Raw genomic sequence first — 26075 nt, 5'->3', positions numbered from 1 at the left:
TGGTAAATTATTTCAACATTTTCTTTTATAATTTAAACATAATTATGGGAGCTAAAATAACAATAAGGATGTCTATAAAAGTCCTAAGAACCCATACTGTTAAGTATCTACCTAAAAATACACTGAAGTTCACTTATAAATATACATAGACAATTTAAATTAAAATTTCCCATTTATGCACACAGTGGTCCCACTAAGTGCCAACGACCATCTTTAAAAAAATTAGGTCTGAGAAACTCTCTTTTGAGTTGTTGATTAGAATTTTCCAAGAAACTATCAAAATATTGCAGTGTATTTCTATTGCCATTCGCTGCCCCTCAGGAATGGGAGGTAACCTCTTATTGAGGAAGACACCTTTCATTTCAAACAGGGCCTAGAAACTCCTGAGCTGGAACCGATATGAAAGACAATCATTTTCCTGTGTTCTCCTGGCACCAAATGACACCCTGTAGATTGTCTGTTTTCTTAGGGCTTCTATATTAAGAGATACCATGACCACAGTATCTCTTATAAGAGAAAACATTTAATTAGGGTATGCTCACAGTTTCAGAGGTCTAGTCATTATCAGCATGATAGAAAGTATTGCAGCATGAAGGTAGTTATGCTGGAAAACTAGCTGAGAGTTCTACATCTTGATCTACAGACAGCAGAAGGAGACTGCCACAGTAGACCTAGCTTGGATATAGGAGACCTCAAAGCCTACCTCCAGTAACCTTCTTCCTCTAACAAAATCACACCTACTCCAGGAAAGACAACACCTCCTCCTAGTGCTACTCCTTTTGAGCCTGTGGGGGACCATTTTCTTTCTTTCTTTCTTTTTTTTTGGTTTCGTTTGTTTTTTTTTTTTTGGCTTTTTTTTCTTTTTTCAAAGTATTTTTTTTTTTTTAGTAAATTTTTTTATTCGATATATTCTTTATTTACATTTCAAATGATTTCCCCTTTCCTGGCTCCCCACTCCCCAAAAGTGCCATAAGCCCTCTTCCCTCCCCCTGTTCCCCCATCCATCCCTTCCCACTTCCCTGTTCTGGTATTGCCCTACACTGCTGGACTGAGCCTTTCCAGAAGCAGGGGCCACTCTTTCCTTCTTCTTGGACATCATTTGATATGTGGATTATGTCTTGGGTATTCCAAGTGTCTAGGCTAGTATACGCTTATCAATGAGTGCATACCATGAGTGATCTTTTGAGACTGGGTTACCTCACTTAGGATGATGTTCTCCAGCTCCATTCATTTGTCTAACAATTTCATGAATTCATTGTTTCTAATGGCAGAATAGTACTCCGTTGTGTATATATATCACATTTTTTGTATCCATTCCTCCATGGAGAGACATCCGGCTTCTTTTCAGCTTCTGACTATTATAAATAGGGCTGCTATTAACATAGTGGAGCATGTATCCTTATTACATGCTGGGGATTCCTCTGGGTATATGCCCAGGAGTGGTATAGCAGGGTCTTCTGGAAGTGTCATGCCCAGTTTTCTGAGTAACCGCCAGACTGATTTCCAGAATGGTTGTACCAATTTGCAACCCCACCAGCAGTGGAGGAGTGTTTCTCTTTCTCCACATCCTCACCAACACCTGCTGTCTCCTGAGTTTTTAATCTTAGCTATTCTGACTGGTGTGAGGTGAAATCTCAGGGATGTTTTGATTTGCATTTCCCTAATGACTAATGATGCTGAAGATTTTTTAATGTGCTTCTCAGCCATCCGAAGTTCTTCAGGGGAAAACTCTTTGTTTAGCTCTGTACCCCGTTTTTAATAGGGTTATTTGGTTTTCTGGGGTCTACCTTCTTAGGTTCTTTGTATGAAGATCTTTTCCCAATTTGTTGGTTGCCGATTTGTCCTTTTGATAGTGTCTTTTGCCTTACAGAAACTTTGCAATTTCATGAGGTCCCATTTGTCAATTCTTGATCTTAGAGCATAATCTATTGGTGTTCTGTTCAGGAACTTTCCTCCTGTACTGATGTCCTCAAGGGTCTTCCCCAGTTTCTTTACCCAACTCCTTCTACGAAGCCACAATTAGGCTGATACCAAAACCACACAAATATCCAACAAAGAAAGAGAACTTCAGACCAATTTTCCTTATGAACATTGATGCAAAAATACTCAATAAAAATCTTGCCAACTCAGTTCTTCACAGAATTAGAAAGAGCAATTCTCAAATTCATCTGGAATAATAAAAAACCCAGGATAGCTAAAACTATTTTCAACAGTAAAAGAACCTCTGGGGACCCTTTTCTTTCAAACCACTACCTATGTTTCCAGGGAGAAATAAACATCAATTTTAATTATTTATTACCTCCATGAAACAACAACCACCAGCATAGCTGATAACCATAAAGGTACAATAGTGACAAGTGACCTTAGGAACCAACATCTCTAATTAGATGTAAGACAAGAGAATTGTGACTAGTCCTAAAAGCCTAGCCAAGCACCTTGTTGTAGATCTTATAGAAGAACCTAAATGTACAGTTTTTCTAAGCCAAAACAATCTTTTGCTACACGTAAATATTTGTCCATAGACCCAGAGTTAAGCATAGTCCTGACCCAACATCAATGAAACCTATCATTGCAACAAATCAACTATCACAGAAAAGCACAATCAATCAAGATGCCTATTTGGAGCTTGGCCCTAACAAACACATCTATGCTAACACAACTTTGGCATCTATAGTTCAGGGAATTGTGTGGACGAGAGGGTAGGAGATTGTAAAAGCCAGAGGAAGCTGAAGCTTGCTATGAGATTCCATTCCCTATAAATTTCTGAAGTTACACACATGAAATTTCACCATGTCTGTCTAACCCTAACCTTAGCAAGGACAACATAAATATACAGAAACCAGGAAATGTCTGTGAGGCCTCACCAGTACACTAAGAACTACAGACAACTAAAGAAATTCTGAAAGCTGGAGAAATAAACTTCCCAGGAAAGAACACATCAATTAGTTACCAATAAAAAATTGTTAGCTTTGAGAACATATATACATAAAAAGAGTTTCAGACTCTTTTTAGCTGTTACTTTCCCCTCTTCTCCTTCTGTATTTATTTCTACACTCCTGCCCCACACTATTAGATTAGATCCTTTGTACCTTGTAACTCCCCTCTCTCCTGATCATTCCCTTCCTTGGCAATACTGCTACCTTACCTTTCTGATTTCTGTACTTATTCTGGGATCTACACACAAGTTTGAAGATTTGGAGCTAAAAGCCTCGGATGAGAAAGAACATGTGAGAAAGAACTTGTAGCATTTGTTGTTTTCAGCCTAGGTCACCTTTCTCAGCTTATAGACATTTAGGCTGTTTCCTTTTCCTAGCTATTGTGAAGAGAGCATCAGTGAATACGGAGAAGAAAATATTGGTGACGTCAGATGTCAAGTCCTGTGGACATAGGCAAAGGAGTAGTGTAAGAAATATGGTAGATTTATTTTTAGTGTATTGGTAACACAGGTGGGACTTGCCCCAAAGGACCATTTCTAAGCAGGTCCCCTTTCATCATTTGCTTTCTTTTCTACTACCTCTGGTATATGGTGGGCTAGAAGGGAGGTAAGATCATTTAAGAACCACCATTAAAAGTAGACTTTAAAAAAATCAAAGTTATAGTGGTGTGATGGTTTGTATATGCTCATCCCAGGGAGGGGCACTATTAGAAGGCGTGACCTTGTTGGAGGAAGTGTGTCACTGTGGGAATGGGCTTGGAGGTTTTACTCTTAGGTACCTGCCCATTCTGTTCCTGCCTTCCTTTGGATAAAGATGTAGAACCCTCAGCTTCTCCGGCATCATGACTGCCTGGATGTTGCCATACTTCTGCCTTGATGACAATGGACTGAGCCTCTGAACCTATAAGCCAGCCCCAAATAAATGTTGTTTTTTATAATATTTGCATTGATCATTGTGTCTGTTTACAGCAGTAAAACCCTAAGACAAGTAGTGAGATGAGCTGTTGGCCACTGGGAATTAGAAGGTGGTACTGGTAATTTGATAATATGAAAATACACTGTTGAGGTACACAGGAAGCCGGAAAGAGCTTAGCCTTATACATTAAACTACAGAAAAGTAATTCTGAGGGCATGGGGTAGTTTCCACAGGGAGGAAGCTTATCTGATATCAAATGGCTAAGCCTGAAAACATATATACAAATGACATACATTCTGAGCAGGTTATATTTATGTAGTTTGAGATATATACCTGTATTTTTCTTACATATCTATAACAACATTTAACATTAAAAGAGCCATGGATTTTTAAGTATAGCAAAGAAGGGTATAAGGGAAGGTTTGAAGAAAGGAAAGGGAAAGGGATAATGTTGTAATTCTGTTATAATCTAGAAAAAGGAAGTTCAAAACACATTGTATGGGTATGTAAACTTTTCAAATAATAAATAAAAATTTAAGGATATCAAAACTCTAGTTTGACCTGCACACATTTTCTACCCAAGATAGTCAATACCAAAGATAGTTAATTTCCCTGATAGACAATTTGTATGAGTAAGTTCATGTGCACTTTGCATGAGTAAGCCCATTTGCACTCTTTCTGGTATCCTGAAAGACAGGTTCTCTGTTAGAATTTACTCCCTTCAAACAGTAAATCATGAGTGGAAACCTTTGAGCTCTGAATGAACTTTGGATAAACATCTTATTTAATATGAAAAAAGTTGTATGGTAAATCCACAGGAAAACAACTTAGAATTATGTTTTTTTTCCATTTTTTAAAATTTAGCATCTAAGTGGGAGCTAAATAATGGGGTCAAAAATCCACAGCCAGTAAATTATAATGTCTGAAGCATTTCATAATGCTAACCACCATGTTTTCTAATTTTCATAATTACTGACTGAATAGAGAAATTTGAAACCATAGTTTTTGCTCATTATAAAAGTGTTTTCTGAAGCTAAATTGCTTAAAAGCCTTGAAAATACACACGTGAGAAAGATGGAAAGTATTAAAATTGATCAGCTGTTTTGCATATGTATATTTTTCCTAAGCCTTCTAGTACACAACCAAAAAATTCTATTAATTACTATTTCCTATTTCTATATAGAACATTAAATATATCTTTATGATTCTCTCTCCCTGAAAGAGGAACACTCCTCCACTGCTGGTGGGGTTGCAAACTGGTACAACCACTCTGGAAATCAGTCTGGCAGTTCATCAGAAAACTGGGCACGTCACTTCTGAAAGATCCTGCTATACCACTCCTGGTCATATACCCAGAGGATTCCCCAGCATGTAATAAGGATACGTGCTCCACTATGTTCATAGCAGCCCTATTTATAATAGCCAGAAGCTGGAAAGAACCCAAGTATCCCTCAACGGAAGAATGGATGCAAAAAAAATGTGGTATATATACATAGTGGAGTACTATTCAGCCATTAGAAACAATGAATTCATGAAATTCTTAGACAAATGGATGGAGCTGGAGAACATCATACTAAGTGAGGTAGCCTAGTCTCAAAAGATCAATCATGGTCACACTAACTAATAAGTGGATATTAGCCTAGAAAATTGGAATATCCAAAACATAATCCACACATCAAATGAGGTACAAGAAGAACAGAAGAGTGGCCCCTGGTTCTGGAAAGACTCAGTGTAGCAGTATAGGGCAATACCAGAACAGGGAAGTGGGAAGGGGTGGATGGGAGAACAGGGGGAGGGAAGGGGGCTTATGTTGCTTTAGGGGAGTGGGGGGGCCTGAAAAGGGGAAATCATTTGAAATGTAAATAAAAAATATATCGAATTAAAAAAAATGATTCTCTTTACCTGCTGTGTTCCACAGCAGTATACTTATGAAAAACTCAGAATCTCTTAATATTTTCTTCAAACACAGAACAAACACATATGGCAAAAAAAATAAAGAAAATAAAAGAAATTATGGCTAACAGAACATTGCAAAGTTCGAGACTCTGATAATAGGATGCCATGTATAAATGGAGAAATATATAAACAATCTTTAGAAGAAAATTAAACAGTTTTAATTACAATGTTTCAGGAGACACTTGATTCATTTATTTTCAGTAAATAATAATTGATAAGCAACATCACGTTTTCGCCTCAAAGTTTGTTACTGAAATGTACCAGAAAATACTTATCTTGTCTGCTGCACTGATTTTTGTCTTCTTAATAAAATGGAAAAACCTTCCATGCTCGTGGATTGGCAGGATTAATATAGTTAAAATGGCCATCTTGCCAAACGCAATCTACAGATTCAATGCTATTCCCATAAAAATCCCAAACCAGTTCTTCATAGAGCTAGAAAGAGCAATTCTCAAATTCATCTGGAATAACAAAAAACCCAGGATAGTTAAAACTATTCTCAACAGTAAAAGAACTTCAGGGGGATTCAATATCCCAGACTTTAAACTCTACTACAGAGCAATAGTGATGAAAACTGCATGGTATTGGTACAATATCAGGCAATTGGATAAATGGAACAGGATTGAAGACCCAGAAATGAACCAACACACCTATGGTCACTTGGTCTTCGACAAAGGGGCTGAAAGCATCTAGTGGAAAAAAGATAGCCTTTTCAACAAATGGTGCTGGTTCAATTGGAGGTCAGCATGCAGAAGAATGGGAATCGATCCATTCTTATCTCCTTGTACCAAGCTCAACTCCAAATGGATCAAGGACCTCCACATAAACCTGACACACTGAAACTAATTGAAAAAAAACTGGGGAAGACCCTGGAGGACATGGGCACAGGGGAAAAGTTCCTGAATAGAACATCAATAACTTATGCTCTAAGATCAAGAATTGACAAATGGGACCTCATAAAACTACAAAGTTTCTGTAAGGCAAAGGACACCGTCAAAAGGACAAAACGTCAACCAACAGACTGGGAAAGGATCTTCACCAACCCTAAATCCGACAGAGGGCTAATATCTAATATATACAAAGAACTCAAGAAAGTAGAACCCAGAGATCCAAATAACCCCATTAAAAAGTGAGGTACGGAGCTAAACAAAGAATTTTCACATGAAGAACTTCAGAGGGCTGAGAAACACCTTAAGAAATGTTCAACATCATTAATCATTAGGGAAATGCAAATCAAAACAACCCTGAGATTTCACCTCACACCAGTCAGAATGGCTAAGGTCAAAAACTCAGGAGACAGCAGGTGTTGGTGAGGATGTGGAGAAAGAGGAACACTCCTCCACTGCTGGTGGGATTGCAAGATGGTGCAACCACTTTGGAAATCAGTCTGGCGGTTCCTCAGAAAACTGGGCATGTCACTTCCTGAGGACCCTGTTATACCACTCCTGGGCATATATCCAGAGGATTCTTCAGCATCCAATAAGGACACGTGCTCCACTATGTTCATAGCAGCCCTATTTGTAGTAGCCAGAAGCTGGAAAGAACCTAGATGTCCTTCACCAGAGGAATGGATACAAAAAATGTGGTATATTTACATAATGGATTACTATTCAGCCATTAGAAACAATGAATTCATGAAATTCTTAGACAAATGGATGGAGCTGGAGAACATCATACTAAGTGAGGTAACCCAATCTCAAAAGATCAATCATGGTATGCACTCACTGATGAGTGGATATTAGCCTAGAAACTTTGAATACCCAGGACATAATCTACAAATTAAATGATGTCCAAAAAGAATGGAGGAGTGGCCCCTGGTTCTGGAAAGGCTCAGTCCAGCAGTGTAGGGCAATACCAGAACATGGAAGTGGGAAGGGGTGGATGGAAGAATAGGGGGACGGAAGAGGCCTTATGGGACTTGCGGGGAGTAGGGACCCAGAAAAGGGGAAATCATTTACCATGTAAATAAAAAAAATAAAAGAAAAAAAAAGAAAAAAAAAAGAAAAACAATAACAACCAAAAAAACTACTAGGGAAAAAAAAAGAAATAATGTTGGATTCTCTAATAAAAGGTAAAGCATGCATTTGTCAAACTTTATCTTTAAAATAGTCATGCAGGCTAATAAAATGCATAAAGATTAAACTGAGATCATTGTCTATTATGAATAAGGCTGCTGTGAACATAGTTGAACACATGTCCTTGGTGTATTGTGGAACATCTTTTAAGGATAGGCCCAGGAGCAGCAGAGCTGGATTTTCAGGTAGAACTATTTCCAATTTTCAGAGAAACCACCAGTTTGTTTACCAGAATGTTTATATAACTTTGCAACCCCACCAGCTTTGGTAAAGTGTTTCTCTTAATCCATGTCCTTGCCAGCATGTTCTGTCACTTGAGTTTTTGGTCTTAGCCATTCTGATTGGTGGAAAAGAGAATCTTAGGGTAATTTGGAATCGCATTTCCCTGATGATGAAGGATGTTGAACATTCCTTTAAGTACTTTGTGGCCATTCGAGATTCCTCTGTTGAAAATTCTGTTTAGCTCTGTACCCCATTTTTAATTGGGTTACTTGTTTTTTTGGAGTCTAACTTCTTGAGTTCTTAATACAGTTTGGTTATTAGTGAAGATCTTTTCTCAATCTATAGGTTGCCACCAATCAAAAAGCATACATGGTCTGGTTCCCAGACTGCCTTGGTTGGCCTCAGTGAAACTGGATGTGCCCATTCCTGTAGAGACTTGATGCCCTAGGGGGACGGAATGTTGGGGGTGTGCAACTTGTCAAAGTCTAAAGGGAGGAAGGACAGGAGAAAGAACTCTGTAGGAGGGAAAAGGAAGGGGGCAATATTTGGGATGTAAATAAATAAAATAATTAATAAAAATGGAGATTATTATCATTTCTATGTGCTATTTATGAAAACTGAATTATTAATGTGTCAATATCACTCTTTTCAGGGCCATACATACTTACAATTCATGTGTAATGCAATTAATATTTCCAACTAAAATCAAGGATAAGACAAAGCTGTCTACTTTCTCCATACCTTTTTAGTATAGTACTTGAAGTCTTAGCTAAAGCAATAAGACAAACTACTTGTCAGGGACCCAACAACCTTCACAGCTTGCAGGCAGGAAAACAATCTGGGGAGGTGAAGAATGAAAGTCAAGTCAACACTAATTTTCCAGGTGCTGGGGCAAAACTTCCAGAGTCTGACAGGTGGCATATTTTTCTTACACTTTCAAACACAGTGAAACTTTGGGAAATAGTCACCACGTGGCAATTTCCAGAAAGCTTCAGGGATAGCTACATCAACCCCCATCCCTGCAAAGCAACAAACTACCTTTGACATATACACTAAGAGTGAGTTCTATTCATTGTTAAAACAGTGCTCAGGAAAGGAGCCCAAGAAGGAAAATTTGCAATAAGCATATCAGGACAGGTTTCATTGATGGGGGATGCAAAGGACATGAGACTTCTTAAATAAAGATGGGTTCTACTCACTGGAGACAAAACTCAGGATATCAGGGATAGTCACAAAGGCTCACCCCATAGACTAGAAGAAAGATCACTGGGTTTTTTAGACAACATCCACTTCTGCTTTTTAGGTGAGCAGGCATCTGCCATTTTTTCCCTTTGAAGCAAAACTGTCCTCATGTCTAATAAGTCTAGTTCCTCCAATACTTTCTTTAAGATCTGTCTCTTACAACTTAAGGAAATCAAGGGTATACAAACTGCAAAACGAATGCGTCAACCCGTGATATTTGTAGATAATATATTTAAGTGACCATGAAAATTCTGCTGGCAAGCTCCTACAGCTGGTGAACCACTTCAGCAAAATAGGTGGATACAAAATTAACTGTTTAAAAATGTTGTTTTCAATATAAAAATGACAAATAGACCAAGAAAGAAATCAGGGAAACAACAACTTTCAAAATAGTTTCAAATAAAATACCTTCAGCATAACTCTATGGAAGCAAGTAAAAGCCTTATCTGATAAAAAATTTAAGACACTGAAGAAAGCAATCAAAGAAGATATCAGAAGATGGAAATGTGCTCATGGATAGGTAGCATTAAAATAGAAAAAAAAATAGCCATTTTACCAAAAGCAATCAACTAATTCAATGCAATACCTGTCCATTCTTTATAAATCTTGAAAATTCAACTTTCACCTTCAATATAGAAAACAAAAATTCAAAAATAGCTAAAACAATCCTGAAAAATAAAAAAATGGCTGGAGTTGTTGCCATCCTTTATTTAATTTTGTTATTTGTTATCCCTTAGACGTCTTTTTGTTTTTCATTGAGTAGAAAAAAATGAGGTTGATCTGGATGGGAGGAGAGATGAGAAAGAAATAGGAGACTGGGAGGAAGAGAACAAGAAAAAAGTGAGAGAAGAAACTGTAATCAGACTTATTTATAGGAGAAAAAAAATCTGTTTTCAATAAAAGGAAGGAAAGAAAAAAGGAAAAAAAGAAGGTATTGGAACTGGAGAATAGGAGGAATACTGAAGATTGGCTTCATGCTGGCTGGCATGGCCTGGGTAATTCCAAGGAGTGTCTCCATATGTTGGTTGCTAAGATTAAATTTATTGTATTAAATTCTGGGGGTTTTTATTCTATATTTGTAAGGCAGAGCATTGATGTCTATTCCAGGCTTGCTTTGAGGTTTTCTTCTTTATGCCTCAACTTTCCATGTTCTATGATTAAAGGTGTGCACCACCACACATACCTAATTGTATCTCTGTACAACATATTACATAATGGAAATATTTAAACAATTTTCAACGGGAAGTTGATGCTTTCTGATGACTGATTCCGAGAATGCATTATTTAAAAATCTCTTCCTTTCTTGTGTTTTGTATGTGCATTGATTTTTAAAATTTTCATATTTATTTATTTTAGGCTATGTGTATGAGTGCTTTGCCAGCATACATGATAAGTTTCATGTGTCTGTTTTGTGCACTCAGAGATCAGAGAAGGTATTGGATCTTTTGGGACTAATGTTACAGATGACTATCAACCACCATTTTATGTTTGGGAATTTAACCTGAGATTTCTGCAAGAGAAGCAAGAGTGCTTAATTGAAGAACTATCTTTCCAACTTCATATTGGGTTCTTAAAAGTGTGTTTGGGTGGCAGATGGCTGTGGATGGAAGAATAATAGTGTCTACTTTGATCTTAAATTTTCCATTTTCCTTCTCATTCCCTTTCATTACACTTTCAAACACAGTGAAATTTGGGGAAAAAGTTTGCTATGATTGTATTGAAGCTGTAAATCATGTACAAAGGAATTATGCTCTTAATAAACTAAGTTTCAATATATTAACATCTCAAATAATTCTACATATACTGAGCTTTTAATTTCTTATTTTACAGCTTTGCACATACAATTAAACATATAAATCATTGCACTCAAAGACATTTATTACGTATTGGTATATATGATATTTTCACTTATTCATTTAACCATACAGATATACATCTGTTCTATGAAAATTGACCTTATATCCTTCAAATATACAAAAATCACTCATTGTGTCTATTTGTTTCATTGTAGAAGTCTACAATTTCTGTGTGTATGCATGGAAAAGTGGCCATTCATTAATAGACACAGTCAAATGAATCTTTTCTGTACACATAAGTTCTTTTTATTTTCCTGGCAATGAATATAACTCCCATTTTAGTTCTGAATAGTGAGAAAGGGCACACCAAGGCCTTAAACCACGGAGTAGTAGTCTTTCATCATTAAGAACCCTGTTCAATGTATGATTTTTTCTTTGTCCTTTGACTGATTCAGGGTGTTAGATTCAGGAAATTTTTACTGAAAACATTTTTGTTAATCATGTCTTTTCTGCCTCTACGAAGTTCTGTATTTCCTTTTTGGTGAGAGGATGAATTATACTGATTGATTAAAATGTTAGACCAGTTTAACATACTTAAATAAATTCAAATTGGTAATGATACATTGTTTATAGTGTTGAATATAATTTGGTGCATTTGATGATTTAAAAATAGTGTTGATCTACAGCTGGCTTCTTTTTTAATATCTGTGGTTAATGCATCAGGGTGTTTTCAACTCATAGAATGAGTTCAGAAGCATTCCTTTGTTTTCAGTTTATTGAAAAGAAAATGCGCACCGTGAAAGTGATTACTGAACCAAGGCATTTGAACTAGGAATTTTCTTTGTGGAAAGCTATTTGGTTGCTTGTTACTTTTTAATAGATTTAAACACCCACAATGTTTGTTTTTTTTTTTTTTTTATTTTTCGGCCAAGTTTGTCTTGTTTCTTACCAGAAATTAATTCATTCCATGCAAGTTTTAGAAAAATATGTATCTAAATAAAACAAAACATATATGTGCATACATGTATATATAATTATAGAAAATACATATATAAATATATATAATATTACCTAATTTTCCTTATTTATATTCAAAAATGTTGCTAATTTATAGCCATTCATATTATTGGTGAATCTGAATTTATGCTATTGTAATTATTAGCTGTAATTGTCAACTTAATACAATCTACAATCATCTGGCAAAAGAGTTTGGTTTGGTTTGGCCTATGGGCATGTGTGTGCAGTGTTAGGGAAATTTATGTGAACGATCTGGCCCACTCCGGGTGGCATCTTTCCTTAACAATAAGTTCCTGACCAACATAAAAGGAGAAAACAAGACGGGCAAGCAAGCGAGCAAAGATCCATGCATTTACTTTTGCTGTTCTTGACTATGGATATAATGGTGTTTACATCCCTGCTTTTGTCAGGATATTTTATTACAGTAATGCAAGTGACATTTTACTGATTTAGAAGGCCTTTAATGGTAAGATGTTATTATCAGGTTCTGGTGGGAAACCAAAAGGAAAGACTCTGTATTATTTGTGATAGAAGTCTCTGATTCTTCCTTTTCCATCTACTACTAATAAGGTTGTTTCCTACCCTGTCCCTGGTTTTTGTTCCTTTATCCTTTAATAACCCACAACTCCTGAGACCAGTTCTTTTCAGCCAGCCAGGGCATGTCACTTCACACCTTTATTTTGCTTTTAATGAATGTTGTTACAACACAATATGTTTGAATATGAGTCTTTCATAATCCTTTGTTTTGTTAAACCCTCTCCTGCCCCATTATCTCCTCTATCTCCCACTCCTTCCCTGCTTAGACCTCTCCACATCCAGTTTTCTCTGTCCAATTGTATATAAAACTTTAAAAATTATATGCATGAGCCAATTATTGTAAAATATGTCTATAACGTAAACCCTGGGGAGTCAGTGGCAGAAGGATCCAAATACTGAGGTCAATCCTGTCTAACTAATGAGATCCTGTCTTGCATAATTCCCACAGTATGAAGGAAACAACATTTTCATCTAATTTAGCACATAAATTCTCTGCATATTACGTTAAAATAATTTCATTCTTTGAAGTGATTATAATTTCTGTTGGTGACTTTTTAAATGATAGCATAAGTCATTAAATTTAAATTTAAATGTGCAATTCAGCATTTTTATTATATGAATACAAGTAGGTTATACCACTACCACACAAGTTCCTGTGTGAACACTGTTTTTAGGGTTAAAGTAAGCCCTATTATTAGCAATCAATTCCTATTTGCTTCCTCTAATAATTTGGCATATTATACACTACTTTTGTTATTAGATATTGCATAAAAAGAGACACATATGATATTGCCTTATATTTTTGATGTATTTAACTTACTACAATTATTTTTCAAGTTTATAGCATATAATAGAGCTATAATAAAATAATTCACAGCATATCACAATTTGTGCATTCAATTTGTGTGATCACATTTATATACTACTCTTTAGGTTGAATTTCGATTCAACAAAAGACTTAAAGCAGGGAATTGTGAGACTCTGCTGAATCATTGAGAAATTTGAAGAGTGTCTTCTGAAGAGGCTGCACTGTTTTCCTCCTTTACCAGCAACCTCTAGGGTTTCCCTTCATACCAACCTTGCTTACTCTTCTCTGACTTCTGAATTCTCAACATCCTAGTGATGTTGAGAATCCTGTTCAGTTCTTATAGTACATTGATATATGTTGTTAGAAAAAACTTCTATTTAATGTCTCTGTCCACTATATAATTGGATATTTCATTTACTATCGATGAAAGAGTTTCTTTAAATGGCAGTCCTTTGAAATGCACCATTTTCAAATATTCCCTCCATTCTCTGGGCGTCCTTTTCATTTTGGTGGCCTTAGAATGTTAACCCTTGTTGTTTAAGCTTTAACATATTTTAGATTAAATTTGTTTAAATAGGCATTGAACTACTTTGTAGAGTTATCCAACACCCTTTCTTAGAGAAAACAAAATTATTAATGAGAGACTCACTTTCTGACTTGTTTTCATATGTAACCAAAATTAAGGTAAATGTATAAGATTGTTTATTTACTATCAACACCATCTTATTAATTCACATATAAATTCTCATGTGACACTGTACTCATTATTGTAGGTCTGTACAGTGCTAGAGGCCTATACTGTAACTTTGTACTGAATGTCTGTACTGTACTGTAAGTTTGTACAAGAGGCATTGTTAGTTGAAGCTTATTTAATTCCCATTGGAATTCTAAGATGAAAATTTTCATTTCTTTAAAAGAACAAGTTGAGATTATTTTTAGAGTAATAATGTAGATATAACATTCCATCTGAACAACGTTTGAATAATCGAACTCAGAGACAGAGATGGGCTTCCATAGATACACCTCTACAACTTCTCTTTGACTGTAGTAGTGAATTGCTAAGTGAGTTATAGATTGCATCTATGTCATATTATTCCTCAGAGGACATTTACGTTTGTGATTATTTCTCCTTTAGGATTTAGAGTTGAATTGTCATTGCATGTTTTGTTTTTTTTTGTGATTATTGGTTTTGTTTTTTTATTTTTTGAGTACTATCATGAGCTTATGTTGTCCAGTGGTACCCTTTGGATTTTCTGTATTCCTGAGTTTCATTCATAATGTAGATACTTATAGAATTTTATATTTCAAAAAGTAACCAATATATGCAAAATTAAGTAAAAAATTAAAATACACATTGAGTAGAAAAATAATATAAGGAAGGCATTTCTCGGTTCAAACCCAGCTTCACATTGTCTGCTCTCTGTTGCGTGCAACGCTCTTAGGTTCAATTTGCAGAAAGTAGATGTTCTGAGTGTCTATTAATATGTTAGCTCTGTTTTGGGTATTCTGAGCTTTTGGGCTAATATCCACTTTCACAGACTACATGAAGCTCAAGAAGAAGGAAGACCACAGTGTGGATGCTTCAGTCCTTCTTAGAAGGGGGACCAAAATTATCACGGGAGGAAATACGGAATGCAGAGTAGAGACTGAAGGAAAAGCCATCCAGAGATGTGGGGATCCATCCCATATACAGTCAGCAAATGCAGACACTGCTGTGAATGCCACGAAGTGATTGCTGACAGGATCCTGATATCGCTGTCTCCTGAGAGGCTCTGTCAGAGCCTGACAAATCCAGAGACAGATACTGTAAGCTAACCATTGGACCCAGCACAAGGCCCTCAAAGGATGAGTTAGAGAAAGGATTGAAGGAGCTAAAGGGGTTTGCAATCCCATAAGAAGAACAATGATATCAACCTACCAGACCTTCCAGAGTTCCCAGGGACTAAACTGCCAACAAAAGAGTACACATAGAGGAACCTATGGCTCCAGCCACATATGTAGCAGAGGATGGACTTGTCAGGCATTAATGGGAAGAGAGGGCCTTTGGTCCTATAAAGGCTCAGTGCCACAGTATAGGGGAATGCTAGGGTGGGGAGGCTGGAGTGGATCGGTGGGTGGGTGGGTGGAAGAACACCCTACAAGAAGTGGGGGGTGGGTGTGGGTGTGGGTGGATGGGATAGGAGGTTTCCAGTGGGAAAACTGGGAAAGGGGATAACATTTGAAATGTAAATAATGAAAATATCCAATTAAAAAATATGCTAGCTTTAAGTGGGTGATGATAACACTGTAATAAAGTAGTAATGAAGGTTTTCCAGCTGGATAATACCAATAAAATTAGTGTATATTAAAATGTGACTTATTCGATTGGCTTATATTATATGGGCTTGGTAGTCCACCATTGACTCTGTTATAACTAGAGTGGCTGAGAATCAGGGTAGTGCTTAGTAGCCAAGGTTGAATGCCTCAACAGTTCCACCCAAGGCCTAGACAATTCTCCTAGAGACATTGGTCATCTGCTCTCATTCAAGGAATAGAGAAGATGCATTCTGATGTCAGCAAAGGAAAGAATGCTACAGCAGCAGGCTTGAACTCAGTGAGATGTGAAGGCAGGGAGTCAAAGGGTGTTGACTTTCTGCTCAGATTTCTTTGTATCTGGATTGCACCCAGAAGATTCCACCACTTAAAGCAGATCTTCCCATTTCAAATAATCTCATCAAGAAATTATCTTACAGATGTGGCCAGAGGCTTATTTCTTAGTTGATCCAAGGTCATGTAAATTGACATCCAAAATTAACTAGCCCATGGATGCATTTTTCTCCTTTGAAAGTGACAAAACTATGTCAAGTTTAATGTGGTAAGTAGATATTATATACATGTTTAAATATTTTGCCAGATAGTAACTTCTTATAAGGACAAGTAATATTAATACCCTTAGAAGAGCATATTTTGGTGAATCATGATATTTCAATAGCCAGTCAATGTCTACAAACTTTTGCTATATTTATCTTGCACTACCCCTCCCCCCCCGGAAACTAAGAATTTAGAAATCCTCTAGATGTTTACCTTCAAAGACAATCCAGCAGGTGGACACTGAAATCTTTGCTGAATCCACTTTAACCTAGTCACTGTTGTTTCTTATCCTTTCCACTATAGGAGCAGCGTCTTACAGCTGCTGCTTTTGCATTTACATCAGTTTTCCAAAATAACCTGGCCATTCTTAAGAGGTCAATTACAGAGACATCAAATACGACACTGCCTGAATCAGACCTGCATGATATGCAATACAGGTGCAGAAAGAAAATATCAATTGAGGGCAATTTTTCAAGTCAGTCTCAGGGATATTCAAGTTTTCTAGAGAACACAGTATTCATGAAGGAATGAGAAAATCAAGTGTTTGTTTTATCATTAGTAACTGGCTGTGATTTGCTTACCTTCCTTCGGTTTTCTTAGATAAGAATTTGGAATAAGATGAGGTGACTAAGATCTATATTATGATCTGAAGAAACATTACATTCAGAAAATATGTCCACCAACACGTGACTGCCATAATTTGAAAGAGTTACCTTCAATAACTTGTGTGTGTGTGTGTGTGTGTGTGTGTGTTTATGTGTATACCTTGAAGCCTTATCTTAGCCCTGGAACCTGCAGGTACCACTTATCTTGTTCATCCATTTTATATATCTCACTTTAAATCGATGAGAGTAAAACTGGGGGACAAGTCAAATAGGTCAACTCTCCAAGTAGTCTAAGTACTGAGTTTCAGAGTCCTTCGTGAGCATTTAAAAACATTTTTAGTAATTTTCAAGAGTTTTTTACATTGTACGTTGAATATTTTTATACCTTTGTCCAATCTCCTTTGTGTATGTGCCCATACACCCCTAACATGTTGTTTTCCCTTTTAAAAAGAGTTGAGCACCATTAATAATGATTACATACTCTTTTGAATTGCCTCTTTATTTTTGAGACGATAGTACAATTATATCATTTTCCCCTTCCCTTTCCTCCCTCTAAACCCTCTTATTGCAACTTTCATGGCATATGTTTGTATTAATTGTTATATATATATATATATATATATATATATATATATATATATATATATATATATATATATATATGTGTGTGTGTGTGTGTGTGTGTGTGTGTGTGTGTGTGTGTTCACATATAAATTCCTAAATAGATTCAAATACAACCTGCTCAGTCTGTTTAATGTTATTTATATGTATGTTTGCAGTACTGACCATTTGAGATTGAATATCCAATTGCAATTGCTGCACTCTTCCCTGGGGAATACTGTAGTTCTTTTCATGTAGTTGACACTTCCTAAATTATACCCTGCCCATGTTAGTTTTTCTATTATGATTGTTTTTCATCAGTTAATGTTCATGTTGAAAAAGTTACATTGCTGATATTGTAGGGGTGTAATTGGACAATCTTAGGAGAAACAATCCCACAGTAAATTCTCCAATCCTCCAGTTCTTATAGTCATTCAGCTTGCTATTCTACAATGATTCCTGAGCCTTAGGCCTGGGAGTTGTTATTAGATATATCTTTTGGATTGGGGTATATAAGCCTGCATTTTCATTGCTTGCTGGTTTTTCTTTCTTTCTTTCTCTCTCTCTCTCTCTCTCTCTCTCTCTCTCTCTCTCTCTCTCTCTCTCTCTCTTTCTTTCTTTCTTTCTTTCTTTTTTCTTCCTTCCTTCCTTCCTTCCTTCCTTCCTTCCTTCTTTCCTTCCTTCCTTCCTTCCTTCCTTCCTTCCTTCCTTCCTTCCTTCCTTCCTTCCTTCCTTCCTTCCTTTCTTTTTTGAATTTCTTTCTTTTAATTGGTTACTTCATTTTTATACACTATATATTTTATTCCCTACCCCTCCAACTCCTGTCCACCCTCTAACTGTTCCACATCCCACATCCCACCCAACACCTGCCTTCCACCCCCCCACCCCCCACCCCCACCCTGTCTACACAAGGATGTCCCCACCCTCAAACTCCCTGGGGTCTCCAGTTTCTTGAGGGTTAGGTGTATCATCTCTGAATGAACACACAGACCCGGTAGTCCTCTCCTGTATTTGTGTTGGGGGCCTCACATCAGCTGGTATATGCAGCCTATTTGGTGGTCCAGTGTTTGAGAGATCCCGGAGGGTCCAGATTAATTGAGACTGCTGGCCCTCCTACAGGCTTGCCCTCAGCTTCATTCAACCTTCCCTAATTCAACAACAGGAGAGCTGCTTCTGTCCATTGGCTGATGCAAATATCTGCATCTGATTCTTTCATCTGCTTGTTGGATCTTTCTGGAGTGCGGTTATGCTAGGTCCCTTTTTGTGAGTGCTCCATAGCCTCAGTAATAGTGTCAAGCCTTGGGACCTTCCCTTGAGCTGGATCCCACTTTGAGCCCTTGCTGTACAGTCTTTTCCTCAGGCTCCTCTCCATTTCCATCCCTGCAATTCTTTCAGACAAGGAAAAATCATGGGTCATAGCTATCCCTCATCTGAAGCCCCATCTTTCTGCTGGAGGTAGGCTCCACAAGTTCCCTCTCCCCACTGTTAAGCACCTCATCCAAGGTCCCTCCCTTTCAGTCCTGTCAGTCTCTCACCTCCTAAGTCTCTGGTGCATTATGGACCACCACCCCCAACCTCTGGTCTCCTGAGGTTGCCTGTTTCCATTCTTTCTGCTGGCCCTCAGGGCTTCAGTCTTTTTCCCTCCCCCAACGTCAGATAAGGTTCCCCTCTCCCCCTCTTCCCCCCTCCTACTCTCTGTCTACTTGCCCTCCCAGGTCCCTCCCTCCCTCCCTACTTGTGATTGCTTTCTTCTCCCTCCCAAGTGGGACTGAGGTATCTTCATTTGGGCAAACTTCAGCTTGTTGACCATTTTGAGTTCTGTGGACTGTATCTTGGGCATTCTGTACTTTTCTTTTCTCTTTCTTTCTTTCTTCCTTCCTTCCTTCCTTCCTTCCTCCCTCCCTCCCTCCCTCCCTCCCTCCCTCCCTCCCTCTGTCTCTCTCTTTCTTTGTTTCTTTCTTGGCTAATATCCACTTATTAGTGAGTCCATACCATGCATGTCCTTTTGGGTCTGAGTTACTTCACTCAGAATGATATTTTCTCATTGGAAATACATCTTCCTGAAGACCTAGCTATATCATTCTTGGGAATATATCCAAAAGATGCCCCACCATGCCACAGGGGCACATGTTCTACTATGTTCATAGTAGCCTTATTTGTGATAATAAGAAGCTGTAAACAACCTAGATGTCCCATGACAGAAGAATGGATACAGAAAATGTGGTTCATTTACACAATGGAATACTACTCAGCTATTAAGAATGAGGACATCCTGAGTTTTGCAGGCAAGTGGATGGAACTAGAAAATATCATCCTGAATGAGGTAACTCAGACCCAAAAGGCTTGTCATTTTCTTTAATGGTCTCTATATGTTACAAAGAGAAGTTTCCTTGATGATGGGTAATGACTACATTTATTTGTGGGCATATGTACAGATATTTAGTGTGTAGTTGTGGATTATGCTAGTTTAGTAAAATAGCAATTGTAGGTTCTCCAAGGTCTAGGAGCTCGTGGGCCCTGGGTAGTTTGCTAGGTTTCCACCACCAGGAATGATTTTCTTCTTTTGAAGCATTTCTAAACAGCTCTTGGTTACCAGTCATGTACACATGCCTCTAGTGCATCCTCAGCATTATCATGTCAGGCTGGTGTAATATTAGTATTAATTGACCCATTCCTTTGATAGCATGGATTTTTCCTTTTAGTTTGATGAAAGATAGCCCTCATGGAGGAGGATTTTAAACTGTTCCAGATCAGGAGCCTCTAAGCTCTGTGTCTAAAATACACAGTGTCTTCACAAATAGGAATTTACCTTCCACCTCTAGAGCTGCCTATTCATTTTTACATGACTATCCATTGAAACAGTTAAATCAATCAGGTGTCACACCTTGAAAGAAAAATGATTCCTCCTGACTCAGGATGTATAAATTACCAATACATCCTTAACAAGGGACGTTATATCCTTATTCTCTTTCCATGCTGGGATTTTTGTCTGGTTTGAGTTTACATAGGTCTTGTGCTTGCTATCATTACTGCTATGAGCTCATACGTGTAACTACGCCATCGTGTCCTGAGATTACTGCTTCATTGTGGTCATCCAATGTGTCTGGCCCTCACAGTTCCTCCATTTCCTGTTTTCCAATGATTTCTGAGCCTTGGGAGAAAGAGATGGTGAGACAGATACCACACACAGGGATGAACACTCTGTGTTTACTCATTTGCTGCACTTTGAACTGTCATGGTGTCTATATTGATTCACATCTATTTCAAAAGAAGCCTCTCTAATGAAGTTTGAGGGATGTTCAATTCTATGGCTATAACAAGAGGAGGTCATTAGGGACAAGGTTAATACTATGCTTCATGAGAAAAGTACTAAGTTCTCACCTAGGGTCTAAAATATATCTAGCCACCAGTTCTTGGTCCTAATAATGGTGCCTGCTACGGATTCCATTTTGCTTAGTAGATCTTAAAACTAGTCAGAATGCTGTTGGTTCCTTACATTTATGCCACTATTGCAATAGTCAGCATGGTTTTTATTTGTTTGTTTTGTCAGGTAGGCTGCTATTGTAGCTTGCAAAGCTCATAACTAATTAAGGATGATGTCTACTGTTTTATTCCGGCAGCGTATCTTCCAGGATTAAGAAAGCTAATCTGTAGTAGTGAACCATGCTGATCAAGTTCAGGTTGCTTTCTCCATGTTCTGTGACTCACGTTTGAAATATATTCAGTATTAGGATTTTATCTTCAAATTCTGGGAGTAAGCAAAAGCAATAGCTATAACGCGCGCGCGCGCACGTGTGTGTGTGTGTGTGTGTGTGTGTGTGTGTGTGTGTGTGTATCAGGGGTTTATAGGAACTTATTGACCAGCAGCTGCAATAGATATAACTCACTTTTGATATTGGGACTTCTATTCATTAGCCTATGGTGTCTAATAGGAACATTATTGTTCCCATTATAGGGTGTCTTAGTTAGAGTTTTACTATTATGAACAGACATAATGACCAAGGCATCTCTTGTATGCACAGCATCTAATTGGGGCTGCCTTACAGGGGTTCAGTATATTATCATCATGGTGGGAGCATAGGAGGTTCTAGGCAGGCATAGTGCAGGAGTAGCTGAGAGATGTGCATCTTCATCTGAAGGCTTCTAGCAGATACTGACTTCCTGGGAGCTAGGATAAGGGTCATAAAAGCCCATACCTGCAGTGAAACACCTACTCCAACAGTGCTGCAACTTCTAATAGTGCCTCTCCCTGAGCAGAGCACATACAATCCATCACATTCCACTTCCTGGTCCCCATAGGCTTGACCAAACATATGAGTCTGTGGGGGCCCTACCTAAACATAGCATAACTCGAAATAGATTTAGTACAATTTCATTAGTCCTGTCCTAAGTTCAAGGTCTCTTCTGAGATTCACCCAATCACTTAACACAAAGCAAGACAGGAAATCTGATAGACATACTCCAAATTCTGCATTTTCATGTCTGATGTCAAAGCAGTCTTTAGATCTCTGACTCCTTTCTCATCTCTGTTGACTGCAATAAACTTCTGTCTCCTGGACTGGTTCTACTCTGTTATCAACTTTCCTCAGGAAAAAGCCTAAGACTCTGACATCTTGAACATCTTGGGGTCTACAATGCAGCTTCAGTGTTAAAGCTTCTGGTTTCAATATCTAGAATCCAAACATGATCATGTGGGCTCCTCCAAAGGGCTTGATCACATATCCATTTCTGCCCTCTGTAGAACTCTAGGCTCTGGTTAACACCATTCTGCGGCTCTTACTGTTCTTGGTGATCATCCCATGGTACTGGCACCTCTAATATACTGGGGTCTTCTGCTGAAATTAGGCTTCACCAATAGCCTCTCATAGGCTCTCTTCATGGTACTAAGCCTCAACTCCTTTGCATGACTCCTTCAGTCCTGGGCTGTCAACTGCAACTGAGACTGCACCTTCACCAATGGCCTTCCATGGCTTCTCACAGTGCCAAGCCTCAGATGCTCTTCATGACCCCTTTGTGCCTTCAAAACCAGTACTACCTGGGTGTCTCTTGCACATTAGGAAGTACAGCTGCAGCATGAGGTACAATTTTGGCTATTTCTGGAACACAGCTTCTCTGTGTTCCTAGAAAATATTTCTCAGTAAAATTCATCTCAGTGATGCTGGTCTTTTCTTAATCACCACTACTTTCTTAGCTCTAGCTAACCAGCATCAATTGTCCCAGTAGTCTCCCTCTCTTGATTATAACGCCAGAACCACATGGCCAAACCTGCCAACAGTTTGATGACTGATGAGGCTGGAACATTCCCTCCTTGTTCTATTTCATTATCACCAGCTTTCTGTTTTCTAACTTCTTCAGAGTCTAGCTTGGCTGTCTGGAACCTGCTTTGTAGATTGACCTTGAACTCAAGAGATCTGCATGGACATGCCTCCTGGGATTAAACACATGTACTATCATGCCTCAACCTAAATTTAGCTGGATGGGCTCTGTCTTAGGGTTTCTATTCCTGCACAAAAATCATGACCCAGAAGCAAGTTGGGGAGGAAAGGGTTTATTCAACTTACATTTTCTACATTGCTGTTAATTACCTAAGGAAGTCAGGACTGGAACTCATACAGAGTAGGAAGCAAGAGCTGATGCAGAGGCCATGATGGGATGTTTCTTACTGGCTTGCTTCCCCAGCCTTGCTCAGCTTGCTTTCTTATAGAACCCAAGAGGATTAGCCCAGGGATGGCACCACCTACAACTGACCCTCCTCCCTCTTGATCACTAATTGAGAAAATGACTTACAGCTGGATCTCATGGAGGCACTTCCTTAACTGAAGCTCCTTTCTCTGTGATAATACCAGCCTGTGTCAAGTTGACATACAAAATCAACCAGTTCAGGCTCTTTCCCCAAGGTCACCACTACCTTAATTCAATTTAATGTTTTTGAACACAGAGCACAGCTCCATTTCACTTCCTGGTGCCCCTTTAATACTCAAACCATATATTTTATATTCTTCCTTTCTAAGCTTGCTATGATTATTTAAAATATTCTCCCATGAGATTTAACCAGATAACAAAGTCTATGATGGGCGTTTCTGAGACTTCCTTTGTCAGTGAAATTAATCTGAATCTCTTCACCTTAGTCTCAGGTAGACTCTTCACACATGGGCAAAAAGCAGCTATGTTCTTCACCAAAATACTTCAAAAACTATCTCTAGGCCACATACTATATAGTTCTTCTCCACTGAAACCTCAGGTCAGGTCTGCACAGTTCAAATCATTCACAGCAACAAATAAAAAAAAATAAAAATAAAAATAAAATCTATATTCCTCCTAGGATATCTCATTAATCCCTACTTAAAACATTCTATTGCTTTCCAAATCTAAAGTCCCCAAATCCACATTCATCCTAACAAAAACATCGTCAGACCTATCACAGCAATACCCCTGGGACCAACTTCTGTCTTAGTTAGGGTTTTCCTGCTGTGATCAAGGCAACTCTTATGAGGACAACATTTATTTGGGGCTGACTTACATACAGGTTCAGAGGTTCAGTCCATGAAAATCATTGTGGGAGCATGGCAGCAACCAGGCAGACATGGTTCAGGAAGAGCTGAGAGTTCTACGTCTTCATCTGAAGACTGCTAGCAGATACTGGCTTCTAGACAACTAGGATGAGGGTTTTATACCACACCTACCATGACACACCAACTCCAACAGGGCCACACATTCTAATATGCCACTCACTGAACCAAGCACATATAAGGCATCATATAGGTTAACTTTGTTTACATTTCTGTAGTAGTAGTTTTGTGAATAACTTCCTCAATATGGGTTTTAAGTGTTTTTATCCTTTCTTGTATTTCCTCCTCCAATGGCTCTAGCATTCCCATTTAATTCTTCCTGCTCCATCATTTTTATTTCTCCCTTTATATTACTCCGATCCATATTCCCTTTCCTTTTAGGCTCCCCATCATAGATGTTTCTGATCTGCTCTAACATCAGAGGCTTAGCAGTGTCTGGCTTGTTAGTATGTAGATGAGAGACACCATTAGTTCTTATTTAGCTCATCTCATGTACTTAGATGCTATGGACTAAAGGTTCTTCTGCCCAAATTTTGAGAATATATCACTTTTCCCTCTTTTTCCTCTTCCTTTTTCTGCCTCATTTTTTTCAGTTTTTTCCAAACTACTTAGCACCCCAATCTGATTATTTAGTCTGTTTTACCACTTGGAATGTTAGAATAGATTACTAATTCAATATCTTTCTACACTTAATGCTATGATGCTACAAGACAGTCATCATTCAAATTTAAATTTCTTTGGACTTGGAACAGGATTCAGTTTGTAAAGTGCTTGCTTTGCAAGCAGAAAGCATGTAGCTAAATCTCAAGACCCCACATTAAAATGCATAGTGTTGATGAATGCTTGGTGTGCTCTTGCAATTCAGACACTAGGGAGGCATAGACAGGACAATCCCTGGACTATCTATCCAACTCTTTTACGTAAATAACTAGCTCCAAGTAGATAAAGACACCTTGTCAATGGAAATGAATGCTGTTCCTGAGTATGAAACCTAAAGTTATCATTTGTCTGCTATGGTCATGTTAACCTGGGTTTTTATAATCATCATGCAGGGATTTTAGCATGTTAAGGACAATTTCTCTGCTTTCTATGATTCATGCTGATTTAACCAGACACACAGAAACTAATAGAAAAGAAACTGAGAAAAACCCTTGAGGACATGGACACAGGGGAAAAGTTCCTGAACAGAACACCAAATAGCTTACTCTCTAAGATCAAGAATTGATAAATGGGACCTTATAAAATTAAACAGTTTCTGTAAGGCAAGGGACACTGTCAAAACGACGAACCGTCAACCAACAGATTGGAAAAGGATCTTCACCAACACTAAATCCGACAGAGGGCTAATATCTAATATATACAAAGAACTCAAGAAGGTAGACCCCAGAGAACCAAATAACCATATTAAAAAGTGGGGTACGGAGCTAAACAAAGAATTCCCACAGAAAGAACTTAGGATGGCTAAGAAGCACCTTAAGAAATGTTCAACATCATTAGTTATTACGGAAATGCAAATCAAAACAACCCTGAGATTTCACCTCACACCAGTCAGAATGGCTAAGGTTAAAAACTCAGGAGACTGGAGGTGTTGGTGAGGATGTGGAAAAAGAGGAACACTCCTCCACTGCTTGTGGGATTGCAAGATGGTGCAACCACTTTGGAAATCGGTCTGGCGGTTCCTCAGAAATCTGGGCATGACACTTCCGGAGGACCCTGCTATACCACTCCTGGGCATATACCCAGAGGATTCCCTGGCATGCAATAAGGACACATGTTCCACTATGTTCATAGCAGCCCTGTTTATAATAGCCAGAAGCTGGAAAGAACTCAGGTGTCCCTCAACGGAGGAATGGATACAAAAAATGTGGTATATTTACACAATGGAGTACTATTCAGCCATTAGAAACAATAAATTCTTGAAATTCTTAAGACAAATGGATGGAGCTG

The sequence above is a fragment of the Apodemus sylvaticus genome, chromosome 9 (genome assembly GCF_947179515.1).
Source record: "Apodemus sylvaticus chromosome 9, mApoSyl1.1, whole genome shotgun sequence".
Lineage (NCBI taxonomy): Eukaryota > Metazoa > Chordata > Mammalia > Rodentia > Muridae > Apodemus > Apodemus sylvaticus.
The sequence above is the reverse complement of the archived record's forward strand: the minus strand, read 5'-3'. Positions refer to the sequence as shown.